This window comes from Mastigoproctus giganteus, chromosome 8, assembly GCF_048544385.1.
Source record: "Mastigoproctus giganteus isolate SK-2022 chromosome 8, ASM4854438v1, whole genome shotgun sequence".
In the NCBI taxonomy this organism is placed as follows: domain Eukaryota; kingdom Metazoa; phylum Arthropoda; class Arachnida; order Uropygi; family Thelyphonidae; genus Mastigoproctus; species Mastigoproctus giganteus.
In genome coordinates, this window is record NC_143582.1 from 30,507,437 (window position 1) to 30,528,322 (window position 20,886).

General features: G+C 35.9%; 1 protein-coding gene across 1 annotated transcript in view; it reads right to left on the reverse strand.

Annotated features, from left to right (window-relative positions):
* Window positions 1–20,407, reverse strand: part of LOC150081407 (uncharacterized) — a 29,047-nt gene extending 8,640 nt beyond the window's left edge. Inside the window, exon 1 of the mRNA XM_090379280.1 lies at window positions 20,202–20,407. The gene's annotated coding sequence lies outside the window, so the exon portion shown is untranslated. The remainder of the gene's footprint in view (window positions 1–20,201) is intronic.
* Between the last annotated feature and the right edge of the window lie 479 nt (window positions 20,408–20,886).

A 20,886-nucleotide genomic window follows, 5' to 3' on the forward strand; every position in this document is an offset into this window, starting at 1 on the left:
ATTCATTGACCCGTGCCCTGTTGACAAAAATGACAACTGTAAACTAGGTGTTAAACCAATTGCGAACTTTTTTTTTTTTTATCATTCAGAAAAGTCACGTTTGGGATAAACAAATTGGTCACTCTTCCAGTAGGTATGGTATCCCATCTTGTCTGCCATAAATTGATTATTTCATTCATACATCTTTTCTTTTCACCTCTACAATGAGAGCGGATATTGATCTCGATACCAAAAAGTTCTGTAGGAATTTCCCTCTTAATACGGTAGCAAAAACCACGATACAACAAATGTAGAATATATCGTGAATGTGTCATTTAACTGGATTCTACAAAGCTTAAAAATTTCAATAGGTTACAGCCCGCTACAGAATTTTACAAAGCTCGCTGTTTGTTGGCCAAGGGGCTACGAAGGAAAGTAAACAAATTCATGGACCAGTAATGAAATGATTCCTCCCACACGCCTAGCAAAATGTTCCTTCGGAAATGACAGAATTAATTGTATATTATTCTCTCTTAACGGGGTTGACACAATTTGTGGTCAGCTCTGTGGAATTGGAATGACTTCCGCTGATGCTCATTTATGATAAATATTTTAAAAAGAAGTCTGTTATGCGCACTCTTGTTTCTACTCTTAATATCGGCTACACTAGTTTTCAAATCCCTATTCCGGATAATGCCCCCGAGTCCTCCATTCTCCTCTGCTTTTCTGTCAGCATAGTGCTTAACTTGGAATTTCCACTTCCTTCTTTGATTCTAATAGAGAATTATTCTTATTGAGACAAAACTATAATCGTTCAAAACTGGCATTTTAGAATCAATTCTACGCAATCTTTAAGAAACAATCAACATGTCTGTTTGAAGAAATTTTTATTTAGAAGCAGAAATGTGTTTCCGCTATCGTCACTTCAACCCATTAGAAGCATGACTGCCGTCATCGTGTCGTTTATCTTTCGGGGTTCCAGAGCCTTGGGAGTATAGCGAACGGTTCTGAATATTTGGATTACTGCACCCCTTAATAGTTTTAAGCTTTCGTTTTATCAATAGTCAATCTCCTCTTCTCTCCCTCCATATTTCAAGTGCCGAAGATCAACGTCCTTCCCTATCAACTGTGAAAAGAAGGGGAGGAGATTGAGAGATTTCCTTTTTCTCTCCTTCAGCAGCTGCAAACAACAGTGTTGGGTCAGTGACTCTAAAAAAGAAAACGTAGTGGGTGTTGGCTGCGATAAACGAATGAATGAGTCCTATACGACAACGATGGGGCAAGCATGGTTGAAAAAACATCAATTATTTGTTGTTTCTTATGCTCGGTAACCTCCGGCTAGAGCGCGTGCGAAGTTATCGCAGGTGACTTCCGTCCTTTCCTCTTCGCACCTTTACAAAGAGTTTTCAGCTAAGACACTCTTCTCGTCTGTATGGGATTTGATCAAACAATATAATTTGGTGACATGAATGGACATATCGTCCTGTTCACAAGATTAATTCAATTTAAAAAAAAAATTAATAGAAAAAGTGATTTACGGTGTTTGCCCAAGCACGCGTGGCACAAGTTCCCTTTCAGTTAACAGAACACAAACTGGGATTATGGTGAGAGGTTTACACGCGGAAAAAAACAGTGAATCCAACAGAAGGAATGGAACAAAAAAAATACGAGGGAGAAGAAAACGAGAATAAAGAAAGAGACGCCCATGTGCAGAAGGAATTTCTTTTGAACACATTCACAAAACCATCCAGTATGAGATTTGTCAGTCGGTTGATCTTATTGTTAGGATTCAAGTGAAATCTATGATCCGTGTATGATCAACGATGTTTGAAATGAGACTTGTCCTAAGAAACAGATGAGGTGTCTTAGGACAAGCGAAATAGGACAGTTATATGGTTCATTTTCAAACTCATTTCGCTGTTTTTAATCCAAAATAAATAATCTTGAAATAAATAGATTTTCCATGTTGAGGTGTTAAATCTCTTCCTTGGCAATCAATGATGTACAAATAGAAAAGAATTAAACTTATTTCTAAGATGAGAGAGCGGGAGATTTTCCTTTAACTTTTAGTTCTGCATTTTGATAGAAGTAAGACTGGGTAATTCTGAAGCACTGCAATATGAAATGTTGCTTTTCTTTTATATATATGAGAAGGGGTGTATACATAAACATTATTAGCCATATAGTGCAAGACAGCCACTAACCTAAAAATAAAACTTCCTATAATCAGGATAAATTTCTTTCTCTGTAATTTGAATTTATCGTTCCAGTTTTGGAATCATTTATAACGGTCAAAGTTTCGCCTTCATTCGTTTTATCCCCTCTCAGAACCTTATGGACCTCGGTCAGGACATCCTCTAAGATGTGTGGTTGCCAACTTTGATAAGCCAAATATTCGAAGTCTCCTCGTACGGATGCTTTTTTGCAATCCTACCAAGCGGGTTACCCGTCTTCGGACCCTTTCAAGTAGCTTTACGTCTTTTTTAGACGCGGGCTCAGGATACCATGGACCTTCCTTTCTGCCTGTGTACACTGCTCAAAGAACTTAATGTCCAACCGTATCGCAACTTTCAAATTCCTTTCTTCTACTCTTTTAAATTCAATCCCACAAAGTTACTTCGGGGTTGCTATTTCTCAGATGCAACACTTTGCATTTTTCTACATTTAAAATAGCTTCTGTTTTCTTTTCTGACCATACTTGAAATCTAACCAAATCATCCTAAAGAAGCTCTGCTTGGCGCTGATCATTAATACTCTTTCAGTCTTCACATTATCTGCAAATTTTGATATTACGCTATCACTTCGTCAATGTCGTTTATAAAAAAAAATCGGTGACATGGTTCCAACACTGATCCTTGGGGGACCCCACTTCTTTAACGAGTAACCGTTAATCATAATTGAATTAGCTATAACTTAGGTTAATCATTAACCGAATAAAGTTAATCATAACCTTTTTCGATTATTTGGTTTTTCTCAAATTCAAATAAACAATATCGAAATTACTTCACATCCAGCTTATTAGTAACTGTAAAAATAGCTAACCAGTTTAGTTAAATATAATTTTCTCTTAGCAAAACCGTGTTATGTATCCTTCAGAATTCCATTTCTATCTAAATGTATAGAACTCTTTACATTACTTCCATAATTTTCCTTACCATGAGGTTAGACTGACCGATCGATAGTTACGCACTTCTCTTAGAACCGCCTTTATATTGATACATTGCACTTCTGCAATCCAGAGGAATCTTCTCCGAGTCCAGTGATGCTCTCATAATTAATCTTAATGGGTGGATGCATTCTCTCGTCGCTTCCCTCAAAATTACTGGGTATGATATGCCATCATCTGCAGGAGCCTTACTTGCCTTTAGGCTCGGAAGTTTTTCTAATAAACAATCGTCCGTAATTTCATACTGCATAGCTCTCCCCACCCCTATGAAGGGATCTGTCGTCTCTAAAGACCGATGCGGAGTACTTGTTTATCAGCAACATAAGCTGGGTTATCTAAGACTTTTCCACACCCATTGCGTGAGGGTCTGATCTGATTTGTTCTTTTATTTGTATTCACGTACATGAAAAACTCCTTATCCCCTCTTTGCTCTCTTAGCCAACAATTTCTCGATCTGTTTTTCTGTGGTACTGTTATAGGCATCATTACTTTTCATCAGTCTGTAATTTTTCCCATTTTCATTTTTTTCCTGCTGTATTTGACTGGCCAGCTCTGCATTCACCCCGTGCTTTTTTTAAAAAAAAAAAAAATTTTTATGGTATATATCCATTCTGCATGGACGCGTTAACGCGTCCATTGTGCTCTTCTTTTTTTTTTTTTTTTTTTTTCTCTTCATGACCCTTTCTTGTTTCCAAAAGAGAGACTTCTTGAAATCGCCTCATTTTGAATCATTAGAAGACGTTCAGAGCAATCGGAGGACATTTAATGTGGCGACTTCTAGAAAACTGAAAACATGGCACAGACGTGTGATCAAGTCCTCTGAAAGTGAGGAGAGTACTTTGAAGGCGACTACACACTAAAGATTAGTGATTTATTATTTTTATGGAATTAAGTCGGTTACTTTATTAGACATCACGTAATAAATTTACTTTATGCTAATAGATATTTCGCCGTCCAATAGCGAGTATTACTGTCCAAACAGTTTTATTACAAATACACTTTAATAATTTTTTTCCTTTTGTCATAATCACTATTTATCTAAAATAGTATAATCTTTTCGATGGAAAAGATGAGGATTACAAAGGATAAAGTAAGTACGCATTCACTTACATATCAGGCGCTTTAGTTTATTTTCCTAAATAAATTCGTAATTATTTTTATTTAATTAAATTTTATGTCAGTATTATAAACAGACGCATTGTGAAATCATTCTTATACAACTCGAGCTATATTTAATGAAAATTCGTTAAATAATAACCGCAGATATGTATAAAAAATTAGTTTTTTCTTTTTAACTGCTATTGCGTTTATAACACAGGGACAGGAAGCAGCTATGGTAATATCATCGACTGGAGAGAAACTTTAACCATAGTATTCACGGAAAACAGGACAAAGTGTTTACAAGACTTGAAGCTCTTCTTGGAGATGAATATTTAATAAATGCGCTCGTGATCCGCCGAACTGTGACGAGTATGTCGAAAAATAGTGTTCTAATGTGCTATAATTTGTGTCCTTTCATTGCTCGACGATTAAATGTCTTTTTAGATGTCTTAAGTTACTTTTCAAACAGCCTCGCCATTAATTTGTCTTGTGTAGGCAAGTTATTGGCTTAATGTATTCTGGAGGCCTGTGTTCGCACCATTAAAAGGGTTCTCACATAAAGGCAAAGTACTGCGCATGAGTGGTTTGTTCCTTTGTTGCTGGCAGTGGTTTATCCTACATTATGTTAAATTATAAGGAGACTTAAATAGTACCGTTTTAGAGTACAATTTACGAGTACAATTACATACTTACGTAGTTGTTTTATGGACAAGCAAGAAAGATAAGCCAGCCAGAGTAGAATTACAACTATTAGCAATAGTAGACACGTACATACAGATGTCTGCTCTAAATTTATGTCCGTGTATAGAATAATAGTAACAATTCAGTGAGCAATGCTTTTAAGATTTAATGAGTTTGTTTCAGACAATAGTCACGTTACAAGATAAAAGACAGGCTTGTTAATGTTTTCATATTTATAGGACAAAGTTTGCTGTCATCTCGTTACGAAGAGCATCTTCTTAGGATTTGATACTCGAGCATAAAGTCCAGCTTTTATATGCTTCATTATACTACTCAGCAGTTTGTGTCCATAATTTGGTTGTCAGAGAATCAATTTTTGAATGTATGATCTTGTGAAAGAAGAGGATGTCACCTCTCCATCCCTTCTTTCACAGGCATTACATTATGTACGTACTAGACAACTTTATTTTCCATTTGTATTTTGCAAATAGAGTAAGTGACTTCTTTTAGGAGAAATTCATCTGATTACAAGTATTGATTTAGCTGTTTATTTTGTTTATTGCATCTCTAAACTGAGAAATACACTGATTATTTATTAAATACTTTATGAAGAGTCCCTTCAAAGGGTTATTATTCGATTTGACTGTATTATTTATGGTATACATTTATTTCCTTTGAGATTTTTCTCTCTCTGTAGATGCAATAAAATCTCTCTCTCTCTCTCTCTCTCTCTCTCTCTCTCTCTCTCTCTCTCTCACACATACGGGCTTATGTATCTCCTACACCAAATGACTGCTTTTCTAGACCTGCTGCTTTGCTGATCTCGTAACTTAGCAACGAAAAGACGGGTATAGCGGCAGATGGTGCACCACAAACAAAAGATGGAGCACGCACCAGGAGACAAAGCACTTGAATTGGCACGTGTGGAAACCTAAAGGAAGCGGGTATATGTGATGGTAGGGGGGAAAAGAAACATGGAGGCGCAGTGGGTATATTTTCTACAAGAATTATGAGGCAGAAACTGAGTGAATCATTATTAGTTTTATCAATGTATAAGCCACAAGAAAATATGTAGAATGACTCATCTGCCGTCAGTAGTATCAGTATACACAGTTATGAAAGAAAACAAATTAATTTTTATCGTGCAATGCGATTCCCTCTGTTTATATTAAAAAATAACCCCCTGACATTATTTATATGACGCGCCTAGTTTGTTATGTTCCTTGTACTTTACTACTTTGCTCATATCTCTCTGTTGCCGAATATGTTCTCTGTCGTCAGTTATGTCCGCACTAGAATGTGTTGAAGTCCCAATTCGCAAGTTATTGCTGGCTATAATAACTCGTGGGAAAAATCTCTACTCTTCCGCTTATAAATGGCTAACTACAGCCACCCCCCCCTTGCGATTGGCTGTGAAATTTACGAACCGGGTTATGATGTAACACGATAGGAAGAGCACCTGGTTGTGATATGTGGAAAAGTATTTGAAAGAGGCCCCTTTAAGAATTCCTTAAGTCGTCAAATTCAAATTTACCAGTGGTCTTGGGCAGGACACATAGCTCGAAGACATGATGACAGATGGACTAAGAAAATAACAGAATGGTACCCAAGAGGAGCTAGAAGAAAACCTGGAAGACAATGGCGGAGATGCATAGATGAAATCCACGAGTTCGTGGGTGGTAAGTGGATGGTCATTGCACAAAACAGAAGAAACTGGGAAGTTGCTGGAGAGGCCTTCATCCTTCAGTGGACTGAAAATAGCTGATGATGATGATTTAAAAGCGAACTCACTGTGCCGCCACGTATTCCATTTTCGCTCTTAATATGCATGGAAAATATAACAATTGTACGATGAATGCATTTTAGTTCGAAATCATAAGTGTTAAATAACACTTTCCTACGTGATTGAATTTTGGTTTAGTTTATTGTACAACCCTACAAAAGAATTCCAATTTAGCAAAATTGTCTTTGGGCCAAGCTTTAAACAGAGAGCTCTGACGGTTCTCTATAACGCCTGAAACAAACGAAATGTTCCTCATTGCCTAATATGAAAATACCCGCCCAAATAACAAGATATAGTTTGTATTAATTATGAAATTACGTAATTGAATCAGAAAGTTCATAAGCTAGCCACTTCTCTGTTGTAGCGCGCCAGTAGATAAATGTATAGTATTATCCCTTGCTAGTTATGAAGTCTGGAATTCTTCTGGTCCATTGATGCCATCGTGGATTGATTATAAACCAAAGTTAATTCTTACTTTTTTCTTCTTCGGCTCTACTATTGTATCCGTTGTGTATACATACTCTAGTATCTTTCTGGAAATATTTTATGGAAATACTTTATTCACCCATGTAGATAATTGACTGTCTTTCTGTAAATGCCCGCAAGGGCTGTGCGGTTATCAAGGGCTGTGCCTTGTTATGTAATGTTTATTGAATAAATATTGTGAATCTCCACGTTTCAGAAAAATTATTCGCGATGAGAAAGATTATAAAAGTAAGGAATTTGAGTGTGTGGACCAGAAGCATATGTCAAAATTCTTCTCGATTGAGAAAGCGTTTTGAAATATTGCTTGATTCTTCGCGAATTCAAAACTTGCTATAGAAATAACTTGGCTGGCTATTGTCGAGCTCACAGGGAAAGCAAGAATATCGTGACATGTAGATACGAGTCCAAATGGTCAAAATATATTTTGTAGAAAACAAAATCTGTGTGATATTAGCTTTCCTTTCAGGAAGCTTTGGATGCAGAGCGATATTCGATAATAGGATAATCCTTTCTAGGGCCCACGTCAGTTCGTTGAAAGACTTCTACGACAATTCGATGCGTGACAACTCGCAGTATGCAGTGCATCAAAAATATAAAATATTAAGAACTGTATCGTGATCACTAAATTCACAGTTTATCATATTAAAAGTTTGCATTTTCTGTCTTGCTTTGCCATATACCAAAGAATTCACTGAATTGTCGTAGTTGTCAGTTGTCTTTAACCAAATTGTCTCGTGCAACGAATTGATGTGATCCCCTCTTTCCTTTTTAGATAGTGAATACGAAACTCTCCTTAATTTTTAAAAGTTAGTAAATTGTAGATAGTAGCCAGGTTGGAAGGAGCAGCAGTGCGTAGCACACGCTTCTTGATTAGACCGGGGTTCGAGCCCGTGACCACCAAATACGGAGGATGCGGAAAGGTCAGGGAATGACCACCGCATATCCCGGAGCAATATGGCCTTAGTTGCTAATGCTCCTAAAAACCAAATAACTAACTAACTAACAAAATGAAGTGGACCTACCACAAGGTTATTCAGCGAGCATGTTCTCGGTGTTTTGCGTTATTTGTAAACATAAGAAAACTTATGCAGCTATTCCTCTCCCCCCTCAAAAAAATGGCTGTGACTCCCACGTTTTTCCTGTGCTTAAAAAAAGGGGGGGGGTGGGACTGGATTCTCCCTTGCTTCATATCATCAGCGTATGTGATAACATGTAAGAACGATTCCAGTAGAACCGCAAAAACGGTAGTAAACTAGACCACCCAGGGGATCCGTTTCTTCTTGGTGTCGTTCAAATCAATAGCTATCGTGACTAATGTCGGTCTAGAAATAAATATAATGTTGATTTGAGATCCGCTGTTCAGATACTCCTGAATCGGCTATCGAACAGGTTGGTTGCAGTACACCTTTGATGGAGTACTAAATATATAAGCTGGATGGTGGAAGCGAAACAGTGATAGAGATTAGTATTTCAATAAATTCATTTAAAATATCCGTGCATGCAAATTGAAAAATCACCTGTATGTGCACACAAGAGGTTAAAAAAAAAAAAAAAAAAAAAGCGCGTGGTTACTACAGTTGTTACTAATTGGTGAATGATACGGGTTTGCTGATCAGCCGCTTAGAAATTCGTTGAAAGTCTTTATTGCCAAATCTTGACAATCACGACTGGTAAAAAAGCATCGTGCTTCACCGACTATAGAAATGGCCATGACAAAAGTAGTTTCTATTACGTAGAATCAGAAGAGTCCCAAGAAGACAGCCAAATGAAGTCCACCGTTTCATAAAACCGCAAAGCAACCAGAAAAGTATGAAAACTGTATTGCGGAAAGAAAGCTAAAAACTATTGTGAAAAATACTGCATTGGCTAGAAAACTTCTGCTAACACGCGCAGTGTTTTTTTAAGGTTGTAATTATAGATTGATGAAGATTATGGTTTTTGGCACATCGGCTACTCAGACTATAGCGCCAATTGGAGGTGGGGGACCGTACTTCATCTGCCTAAGATTGACTAACTTCTTCTTCTGTTGAAAAAGCCTTTAAAAATTACTCCAGTCTTTGACGGGATTCAAATCCAGCGAGTTTGTCTCACACCGTTCAAATATGAATGACGAACAGAACCATTATAAGGATGGAAGCTTAGACATTTTCTGGGGTCTTTTTTTTTTTTTTTTATGAAAACCCCAAACACGAAAGGTATCAAAACCTAATAGTACTTAGTACCGTGCATGGGTTGAAGAAGAAGTATGGGGGGAGGGGGATGCCGGAAACTTTGCTCTAGAGAAGACCGTAGTCTTATAAAGAATAGACTCGTAAGGTGTAGATTTTGAATATCTTCATTAGATAATTAAATTTAAAAAAAAAATAGGAAAAAGCGATTTTTTTAAAAATATTGTTCTGTAGTTGATTAATGAAATTCTCACTTTTTTTGTGTGTGTGTGTATTGTTGTACTGCAGAAGAAATAGAATAATTAAAAAGATGCGTTCAAGTGAGCAAACATTCGACCGCTGAGCTCTCATATCTTTCGAAAGATGTGGTCTGCCCTTGGAAGATCAGGAATCTACTGATTGAGGGGAAGACGAAGAAAAAGATGTTTACCAACAATACCCTCACTTTTCAAGATCGTTTTGATAACATAGGAACGCCTTTTTCACGAACGTAAGAAGTGGTTCTGTTGTTTCTACGGAGAGACAGGTGGATGCGAGGTCAGTGCAGAATGAAATAGGAGGCAACTAATCAACCGTTCACTTACGGCAGAGCTGGCGGTGTCACCTGCGGCTGCCCTCATTCATTACGGCATCTCTTGGCGCTTACGGCAGACTTTCGACATGGCACACGCAGATGGGAGAAGGTTTTAAACACTGTACAGACCATGTCTGGCGGGAACTTGTTTGGTCTACGTCACCACTTTCAACACCTGGCCCCATGTGACGGAGGTTGAAAATAGAAACGACCGGATGTAGGGCTTCTGGAGGTTTATAGACGCCTTGGTGTGGCAGAGTGAGGCAGATGGGCAGAGAAAGAGATTAATTCGTTTTAGAACTTCTGTAATGCAAATACACTACTTTGTTTGAAGTTAGCATAAAATTTACAAATATTAAAAACAGTTCACAACGCCACGAATCAAATCTTAAAGAATCAAAAGATGGTGAAATTGCCCAATGCAGTATTTCCAGATTTCAGCACTTCACTTAGTGTGTGTGTATGGTATGCTTCAACGGCTGGTCACGCTTTTACTTTTCATGGTCCTCACGTATCAGATTTTACATCTCCCCCCCCCCCATTTCACTAAGATTTCAGTGTGAAAGATTTTCATTGGATCTTTAATGTTTTTACTATCCAGATTCTCATTCAGTTGTAACAAATACCAATTGCGGATTCCAAAGAAAAGTAATGTTGAAAAACACTGTATTAAGCAACGCAGAAATTAAAACATTTTAGTAATCTTGGTCACGTTTCTCTTTTTAAAAACACTTCCAAAATATTTCTGTAGGAATAAATAGTTTTAGGCTTTTGATATTCGTTGTATACTAATATGTCCGCTTGCATCATTTGGACTAAGAAATCCAAGAACAACTAAAAGTGGTTGTTGTTATTTGGTTTTTAGGAGCATTAGCAACTAAGGCCATATTGCTCCGGGATATGCGGTGGTCATTCCCTGAATGACCTTTCCGCATCCTCCGTATTTGGTGGTGACGGGCTCGAACCCCGGTCTAATCAAGAAGCGTGTGCTACGCACTGCTGCTCCTTCCCACCTGGCTACGGAGGCGCCTACTAAAAGTGGTGCTTAGGTTTAGAAAGTTGTCAGAAATAGTTGCCATACGAGTACATTAGAAAGCGTTCAGTATACTTATTGATGTCAGTATAATTGAGTGGAGGGGATATGCCGCACCTAAGAATATATTGTTATAACTAAGATTTCACATTTTTAATCAATAAACAAGGAATAAAAATTCTTAATTGAGAAACCTTGAGGGATTTCTCCTATATAAATTACGATTGTTCTGAATAGTGTTGAATTAGCACTTTCAGATTAGGACACGAATCCTCATTATATCGTGTATGAACTGCGCATGTCACAAAAAGCTATTTTTATTTTTCGCAGGATGAAAATCTAGAACTGTACATTGGAAGAGTTGGGACAACTATGATCAGGTAAAAACAATTTCTGAATTTTCGATAAATGTTAAAGTTCATGCTTTGGACAATTTGGTTTAAGGTTACTCATTTGTTGTGTATAAGATTTCCAAAAATTAAATTGAATTTTCTTAGAGGTTGCTAAAGTATAAACCATTCATCAGAAAAACAATATGTGGAGGGAAATTGAGCCAAACAATTCGGAAGAGAATTATGCAGAAATTGGTTCTAAGACTAGCTAACAAATGTCGTTCTGCCACAAATTATCGATTCAACGTCTCAAAAAAAGTATAGATTAGATATTTGTGGGCGTCAGCTACCAGATACGTATACAGCAGAAAGTTGTTAAAAGATTAAGCAGACGAATAATTGAATCAGACGAACACTTAACCAATCAAATCAGAAATAAATTTTTGTACCTCGGAGATTATAAACTAATCAACATCAAACGTGAGAGTTTGTCGCTTAACAGCGCAATGAGCAACACCTATCGTTTTTCCTTCGGAATAGCAAGCTGAATTCATCGACCGCCCTTGACTTCCTCAAAAAAGCCAAGAATTAACTCTTCTTTCGAAAACTAGAGAATTTTTTACTCTAGTAAAAGTTGAAAGATATGGCGTTATTTATTATGCAAGAATTCATGGCGGAGCTTTGCATTCTTGTATTAATAAAACTCATTTCCTTCTAACATTTCCTTCTCATTTCCTCCCATAACCACGCCGCTTGTGGGGCTCGAATTCTGTGAATTACACAAAACTTTTTAGGGGGGGGGGGGTTTACAGCCCAGAGTTAGCTTGTCATCATTACTTGCTGGAAAACTGGGTTTTCCTTTCACAAAACAGAAAAATTATTGGTTTATGGAAGCACAAAGTATTTCGATTAGCCAAAATTTGTCGAACTTGCATTAAGCAAGTTCGACAAATTTTTTTTTTTGCAAAATTATTTTGAATTTGGTAACTTTTTTTTTTTTTTTTTTTCTATTTTAAATTTTGTACATCTAAACTGAATGGCAGTTTATATGTATAATCTCTCTAGACATTTATTTATTTTTTAATAGGTTATCGGGCATTTTGTCTCTTCACAAATAAATAGTTGTCCCTGACCAACCTTGATCATAGTAGGATTTCCTGCCGTTTTGATTGGCTGATTTGTTTTCACCTGGAACATGCATATATTAAAAGTGGAATCTGTGTATCCTTCCTATCCGTCTAAAATAAAATACTATTTTTTTTTTCACCTGAATATTACGTGTGTGTGTGTGTGTATATATGTGTGTATATATCTATATATATATAGAGAGAGAGAGAGACTTGTCATTCACTTCCGATCATCGTAGATAGATAGCAGGTAAGCTTATAAATTAATTACCAGAAGGGTGGAAAAAAGCAGTTTCTCATTATTTGTTAAGTATTTGAAACATGGATTATACCGGAGTAATCCACGTTTGAAAACAGACAGCTAAATGTAATATTTACTGTTGAGCGCTCCATATTTCACCTGAATAATGTAAGCAAAAGAGGAGCTGCTTTAAAAAAAAAGCAGTTTTTTTCATTTTTAAGTTGAAGATACTGGAAATATATAGAAAGGAAGGAACGTTTCTGCCCCATTATTTGTTACAACTAATGGGGCGTAATTTTATTAGTTTTGAGTTTGATTGCTTAGAGGATTTCCTTTTTCTAATTGGTACGCGATATCAGTTGATTTTAATTCGTTTATAATTACTCTGAGATTGTAAAACATTTATTTCTGACTTGATTGGTTGTGTTCTTCTGATGCATTTATTCGCCTGCTTAATCTTTTCATTTTACTTAAAATCGTTTTGAACTTAAAAATAAGAAAATAAAAGCGCTTAGCTTGGGACAGAAAGAAAGCTTTTTCTAAGTATCCCAAAAGAAATTTCGTGAGATTCTGTGAGAAATTATTTAAAAAAAAAAAAAGTAACAACACTATGAGCTATACCTATCGTTTTCTGTCAGTAGCAGGAATAGCAAGCTGAATTCATCGACCACCTTTTGACTTCCTCGAAAAAGCCAAGAACCCATTTCACGGCTGGGTACTCCGGGAAGGCCATGAGATCGAACTCCGGAAGTCAAAGCTGCGACTGTTGCCTATAGAAAGTACCTTCACCGCAGTTATCAAACTCTTTCCCCCATCTTCCCAATGCATAATTTATACTGCTAGTTAATGCAAACTGTTTTTAAAAAGGGGATAGGGGAGAAAATATAGCTGTTAAACTTACTGCTAAATTATGCATCTTTTTTGAAAGAACCTACTGAATTGGATATAATTACGAGCTACTACCATTATATTGAATATACTCTCTTACGTTACTCTTGATGTTCAATTAAAAAAACTTCTACAGTTTGGTTGGATTTCAATCGTTTCTTTTCTGACTGTTTTTTTAGAAAGCTATGTTTGGTAATAATGCATTATACATTGTCCTCCAACATGCATTAGAACATCAAATTTAAAAAAAGAAAAAATTAATATCGAGTTTCACCAACCATGGGCATTATTAACCCTTCGGGCGATATTTGTTTAAGAAGTTTTTGGAACTGGCAGATTCACCAAATTATACTTCTTAAACCACTGATTGTGCTTTGTGACAAGGACCGTTTTTATATCATTCTGATATAAACACGTTCCCCCTCCAAAGAATTGACAATGCAGGCGAAGCAGGATTGTTGAGAATGTCGCAATAGATAAATTTATTTGTCATTTCATCGATGACACCCATTTGGCCAGGTCGAAACCACGTAAAACGGGTCCTATTATTACCACCATCGAACTTCATTATTGGTGAATACAATCTAGCGTTGCCCACTTGTGATAGGATCTTTGTTCTTTGCTTGTCCTGTTGTGTTTCACGTACCAGTCATTGAGTGTGCATGCATTTTATATCCTACTTTTAACTGGCACCGTCTTATCTAATTGACCATTAGTTCGCAAGGTCGAGGTGCTCTCTACAATTTGGAGGATGGGGTATGTGAACATATCGTGCGCAGTTTCCACCACCACCGTGATCATTGGATCGATAAATTTTAATGAATAAGCATGGGTGTGTAAATAAAAATCAGAAATGCATTTTGTTTTCAGTCTTAATATGCATAATAATGGTGGAAAACGAAACCGGTATAACTTTATTTTTTAATTTTTATGCGTATGTGTAAAAACATGGTGTGTAAAACATTTATGTTCGTCCGTCTTCCCATACGTCCACATGTAATAACTGGACTCCTAGCGGACGGATTTTCATAAAATTTTACATTTAGCTTTTTTGGAAAGACTTATTGAATCATCTCACAAGTTTATTAAAATTAGATCAACAGAAATCTGGTAATTATTTTAATGCATGTCGTATTGGTTGACTATAATCATATATTTCAGCTGAAGCACTGGATATTGTTTTTTGCTGTGCTCTAATTGGACTGAATAGGCAATATGGCAGATGCACATAAGTCGCGCATAAGTCGTTATTTTTTGATCTTTTTTTTTTTTTTTTAGTTTACTAAATATACACAAATCATAGTTATTACTGTTTTCTTATATTAATCATAAAAGAAACATGTTGCATTTCAATTGCTATTAAAATCCAGGAAGAAATAAGTAAACTGCATTGCGAAAGCGTTAACAGTATAGTACGATTGTTTATTAAGTCACGGAGCTTTTGATTATAAAATACTAAAGTACACGGGGCGAATATATCGCCAAGGCTAATTCGAAGATTAATATCCAAGTAATTACAAAAATATCTCTCGGCTCCCTTCGCTGCTAGCTAAGGTGTCAGTAGGACGGATTCGGGTAATAAAATATATTTTAAAATGACTAAAAATGCAATTTGATATTTTTTTTTTTACATGAATGTCTAGTTCCTTTAAACAAATTGCAGTACAATTATTCTAGTGTTATTCGTCAAAATGTAACGAAACTTAAATAACATAAATTTTGAAAATCGATCGTTAAATTTTATTGCAAATTTTTTCTTTCTCAATTTCACGGCTAAATAAACTATTGCAAAGTAAATCGAGCCAAAAGCTTGTTTAGCTTTGATTTATTTAAGTTCAAAGTGTTTCGGATTTAAGAAAATTTTTATATAGATTACAAAACGTAGAATGAATGTTGGGGAGGGGGGAGGCGCGGTGAAAAACGAAAGCAATTGCTTTCATATATTATTAATTAAATGGTAAGAAGGTAATTAGTTATTTACTTATAGTAATCGCAGAAAAACGATTCAGTTAATTTAAGAATTAAAAATCCAACATGCCAGAAATGGAACGCACTGCGTATATTAGTTAACTTTTTTTTTAAACCTTACAAACTGATCCGTTAGTTATTAAACGCTGGCGTACAATAAATTTCTGAGAAGTGCTGTAAACGTAGGAATTACTGGCAAGTGTTACTGCACAAAGTTATTTAAATTATTATCGTTACTTATTCATAATAAATAATATATGGACAATTTGAATGCCAGCTGTTTATATGTATCGCTTCTTGGTTGAAATCATTGTCATGTGGAGTTCTTCAAGGACTTGTACATTAATCTGGTTTTCTGTGTATTCATGCACGACACGTACAGTATTCCTAGTATCCGTGCTGGTCAATACAGTGCGTGTATTAACATACAGCGATAAAATTATAAAAACATTACATAATTTTAATTAAGCGCAGAAGTAATAAATTAATAATTGATTTTAAGTTATTAGTTCAATTCTTTTTAATAAATGAAAAAGAAGGAAGACGACTAATTGCATTGGAGAATATCGAAAGGCTCTAATACTGGGCTATACTGTCTCCACACAATCCGATATAGGAAATAAAATTAATGAATAATTAATTTTTTTCTTATTTATACTCTTGGATGACCACAGTCAGAAGATTTTTTAAAATAGAGGGCATGGTAGTCGAAATGGGACTGTTCAGCATTATTAAGCTTACGAATCCAATTTGTGAGAGAACTTTTTTTACAGTCGCTGCTCTCAAGAGCAAATATCGATCAAAAATAAATGCGGAACGAGAAATGAGAGTAGGTATGTCGAAAATGAAACCCAGCTTTCAGGAATTATGTGGACCATAATTCTCAAATGAACAATATTTGCTCATCTTAGCAAACAATTAAAAAAAAAAAAAAAAAAAAAAAATTTGTGATATCAATTCTAACCGAAATGAGACCATTAGTTTTATTCATTGGGGACGCATAAATTCATTTAACATTTTTCAGGAGTTGCCGTACCGCAAAGTTTGCAAACCCGGAGATAGAGGCAAGATTAGTATTCCGCTTGCAGGCATCTTCTTAATCCTGGAGTATTTATAGAGGCTTGCGATGATTTTACATCCTTCTAACCTGCATGTACAGCTCTATAGCCCCGTATATATTCAGAGCCATTTGCTTGTTTATGAGGAGGAATCCCCATTGGTACATTCTTCAGTTCATCGATGGTTACCAATGGACCAGGTCATGTAAAACAGGCCTCATACCGTCACATTTACACCATCGAACTTCATTATTGTTGGATACAGTCTGGATTCACCCAGACTGTTTGATACAGTCTGGGTGAATCCGCTCCTTAGGCGTACGTCACAAACACCCAGGCGTATCCATCTGATGCACAAACTGTGTAGCGTGATTTATCAACTTATTTAAAAATAATAAGAGGGATAGGGACGATATCGTCATCTCCTGCTGATTTGGAGAGGTCTGGGTTCGACTCCCATCGATTACTGGAGGAATTTTTGATGTCCTCCTAAATTGAGGCTGTACTTAGCCGATCTCAGGCGAAGGAAGTGCAGTTTCAGTCCGTTCACAACGTTCAAACTCCCTTGAACGTATAAGCTCCTTTTCCGTTAAAATAATTTGAATTTGTACTGTATATGAAATGGAACCCCACAGATTATTTCTTTATAATAATGGTTGTATTATATATTTTCTTAAAAAGAATTTGCACAGTGGAGCTCAGCTCAACCACTTGTTTCATCACATGTTTTATGTTGCACTGTGTCAATTTTACAAATGCGGATATTTTTCTGGGAGAAAAATATCCGCAATTTTTTAAATTGCGGATATTTCCCTCTATACCAGGAAGACAAACATATGAGCAGATATTACTAACAGAAGAAAAAGTTCCTGCATTTACTGTTATTCGTTGAATTAGCCTATCTTTTAATAAATATCTCTAAAGGTTTACGTTGCGTGATTAAAATGTACAGTTTGCAGATTAGAGCACTCATAAAAAATCCTTCAGGTTTCCAAGCGGAATGGAGTCCAATTAACCGATCTTTGTTCGTTTCTAAATTTAATTTGTATTTGGATATGTGAATCTTTCTTCTACCCTCTAATTTAAAGAAATATATACGCAGTAGTAAGCGTTACTTGAGAGGCTCGCCAGGACTAAGAAATATTAAGATATTGCTATTTTGACGTTTACAATTCCTCATATATAAAGTACTATATATATATATATATATATATATATATATATATATATATATATATATATAAATCATGCATTGCATTTTATTTTATTTAGCGGATCTGGAAAAGTGTTTTTTTTTTTTTTTTTTTTCCAAATTTAAAAAAGAAAAGAAAAAAAGCATACTTTTAAAGTGTAATTTGTAAGTGTCGATATGATAGTCTAGTTATTTCCTGGCCAAGACAAGCCTTTCAAGGAACGCCTACTATTACTGCCATTTGTTCATAAATAAACATTCAATATTATTTTTTCGTATAGAAGAAATATTCTTCTATAACAAAAATTAATATTGCAGAACCCTTAGTAGCTAATTAGCATAAGTGCAACTTAATCGAAAATGAATATTTTCCATTAAATATCTTAATGATGAAGCTCAGCCTCTGCTTTCGACAGTGTTCATACGGCTTCCGCTTCTATGGCTTCAACTGGGTTGAAACTAGCGTTCTGTTGTTACATAACAAAATCAGTACAGTGTTGCTCGAATTTATTTTTCCAGGTGCAGTCTTAATTCGCTTAAGTGGAAATATTTTTTATTGTGACAATTTCTGAGGCTGCAATAAATGTTAACATAGACTTAGTGTTTGTATCTATAGATTCTAAAATAGCAAAAAGGCAGAAATTTCACTTTTGCGTCTTTGTCCTATTTTAGATTAAGAACATGCAAAAATGAAAAAGAGGTGGAAATATAAATTTAAACAAATTTAAAGTTGACTTTAATTACGCTCATATAACAAAAATTTATTCACATATGATTATTTTATAAACGATGTTTCCAGGGTGATTCAAAATCATGGAATTCAAGTTGTAAGCGTAATTTATCATTAACTTGATGGAATTTTTGATTTGACTGCTATAGTTAGCAGCTGCTGGAGAGCCGCCGTAGCCGAGTGGTCAAACGCCCAGGTGCATATAAGTATACGTGCCTTGAGTGACCGAGATTCAACCCAGTGACTGCTAAATACGGTGCTGTTTCTTATATTCTGTCAATATTGTGAACTCCTCTGAAACGTTTGGTCGTCCAGGAGTATAAACAGAAAATTTATTTATTATATATCAACTTTGTCACTGTAGCAGGAAAAAAACAACAGGAGGCTCAAGGTCACTTACTGGGCTCCAAAGGTTAGTACAGAGTGTGAAGCCAGGTGAGTGATTTTTGAAACCATTGTTTTTCTCCCTGTTATAATTTTCATCAGTGAACGTCCACGATCACCCGATTTTTTTTCCTTTCAAATTGCTTAGGAGCGAATACATTAACGACCTTCACGTATTGTCGCTTAAGTGTCGAAATGCTAATTCATAAATTATAAAATTAGTACTAAATTTCAATGATAATTGTTCATTGATCCTGTGAACCATGATGAAATCGTACCATGATGAAAATTACATTTGGGAAAGAGGATACTTTGAACATTTATTCTATTCTTATTATAATTTTAACGGAATTAAAACTTAATACATGTATATACTATGGGTTACAGATCACTTTTGAATCGCCCTGTAAAACTATATCCATTAGGGACTTAGTCATGTCTACGTAGATGCTGAATTTACTGTTAGCCCCTGTTATAAATTAATAAAGCCCATTACACAGTAGAATCTTAGTTAAACAGCAGATTTAAACTTATCAATTTACTCGATAAGACTTTTAAAATAATTTTGAATAATCTCAAATTTTATTATTAACGAATTTCAGTTAATGTTATACATCAGTGACCATACACATTTTTATATTTTCTTATTTATTTATATTGGTTAATCTTATTAATTATAATGGACTTTAGATGTATATTAAAATGCACCACAAATTTGAATAAATAAATAATTTCGGCTGGATAAAAACGTCTGTTATAAATTAAAAGTGCCAAAATTATTCTATGTTCGATTTCCAACTTCATTTCGTTGGACATCAAACAAATTATGGAAATATGTTGTCTAAATGCATTTTATTTAAATATAGGCGGAAGTGTAAAATGTGAGTAGCGAAATTATGATCTGTGATATTAGCATTAGTTATATGTATATACATGTATATGTTTTATTCATTTTTATTGTTGCTCCTTTTTCTGTCATTAAAAGTAATACTTTCAAATGTAAATTTAAACTGCATTAATGAGCTGAATAATATTTTGCGTCGTATTAGTTATTTATATTGTCAGAAATGCACAAAGCGCCACCTAACATTCACGTTATTAAAGAAAATCAATATTCTTGGTTTAGCGCATGTACAGCTAAAAATTGACTCACAGAATTCGATCGAACACCAACAGAATTAAACAGCAGAAAAATGAGATTTTCTTCTTATATTGGCTCTGTTAAGCCATTATCTCATATTTTCGAAAGGAAAAACATTGTGACAAATCGTAATGAATTCCGATACCCTAACTATCTCAGTAAGGCTTACCTTTGCAGTGAAATAGAGCCTCTCAGAGAATTACGTGGTACTGGTAGAAACGGAAGTCCATCGGGACATGCATTCCTTCAGTTTACGATCTCGACTCACGTTGTGTCGGACCCTCGTTGCACGCGCCAGGTGTGTTTGTCTGTATCAGACTCGTGCACGCCACACGCAAAAGATTCGGAAGCAAAAGGAAACGAGGCCGTCGCTAACCAATAGCGCAGCGCGTGTGCGCACGTGCTGGACGCCCAAGACTCGCCGCACGCGACTCATTGCACGTGCGCAGAACAATGCTGTTTACCACAAACGGTGTTTAGCCTGCGTCCTCTATCGTTCTACTTTCCTCCCCTTCCTCTCTTTCCTCCACAGTGCCGTGCTGCTGTTTCCCCTACCTTTCGTTCATGCTCCCGTGGTTATGCATGCGCAGAATCATCCCCGTATACGTACTAACACGGGTAGCTTCCCAGATGTTGCTACACTCCATCTGTTGGTGGGGGTAGTGAAAAAGAACCCGAAGCTACCAGGTGATACCCGGAGGGCTAGGGCAGGCTTATTCTCCTAGTTCTCCTGTACTTGCAGCCTCAATGTCGCCAGATGCTTGCCATTGGGCACGTGCCGAGTACTCACCCAAAGGTCCGAACAGTCTCTTCCTATAGGGTAAAACAGCAATGCGTTATGGCAGCAGTTCTTC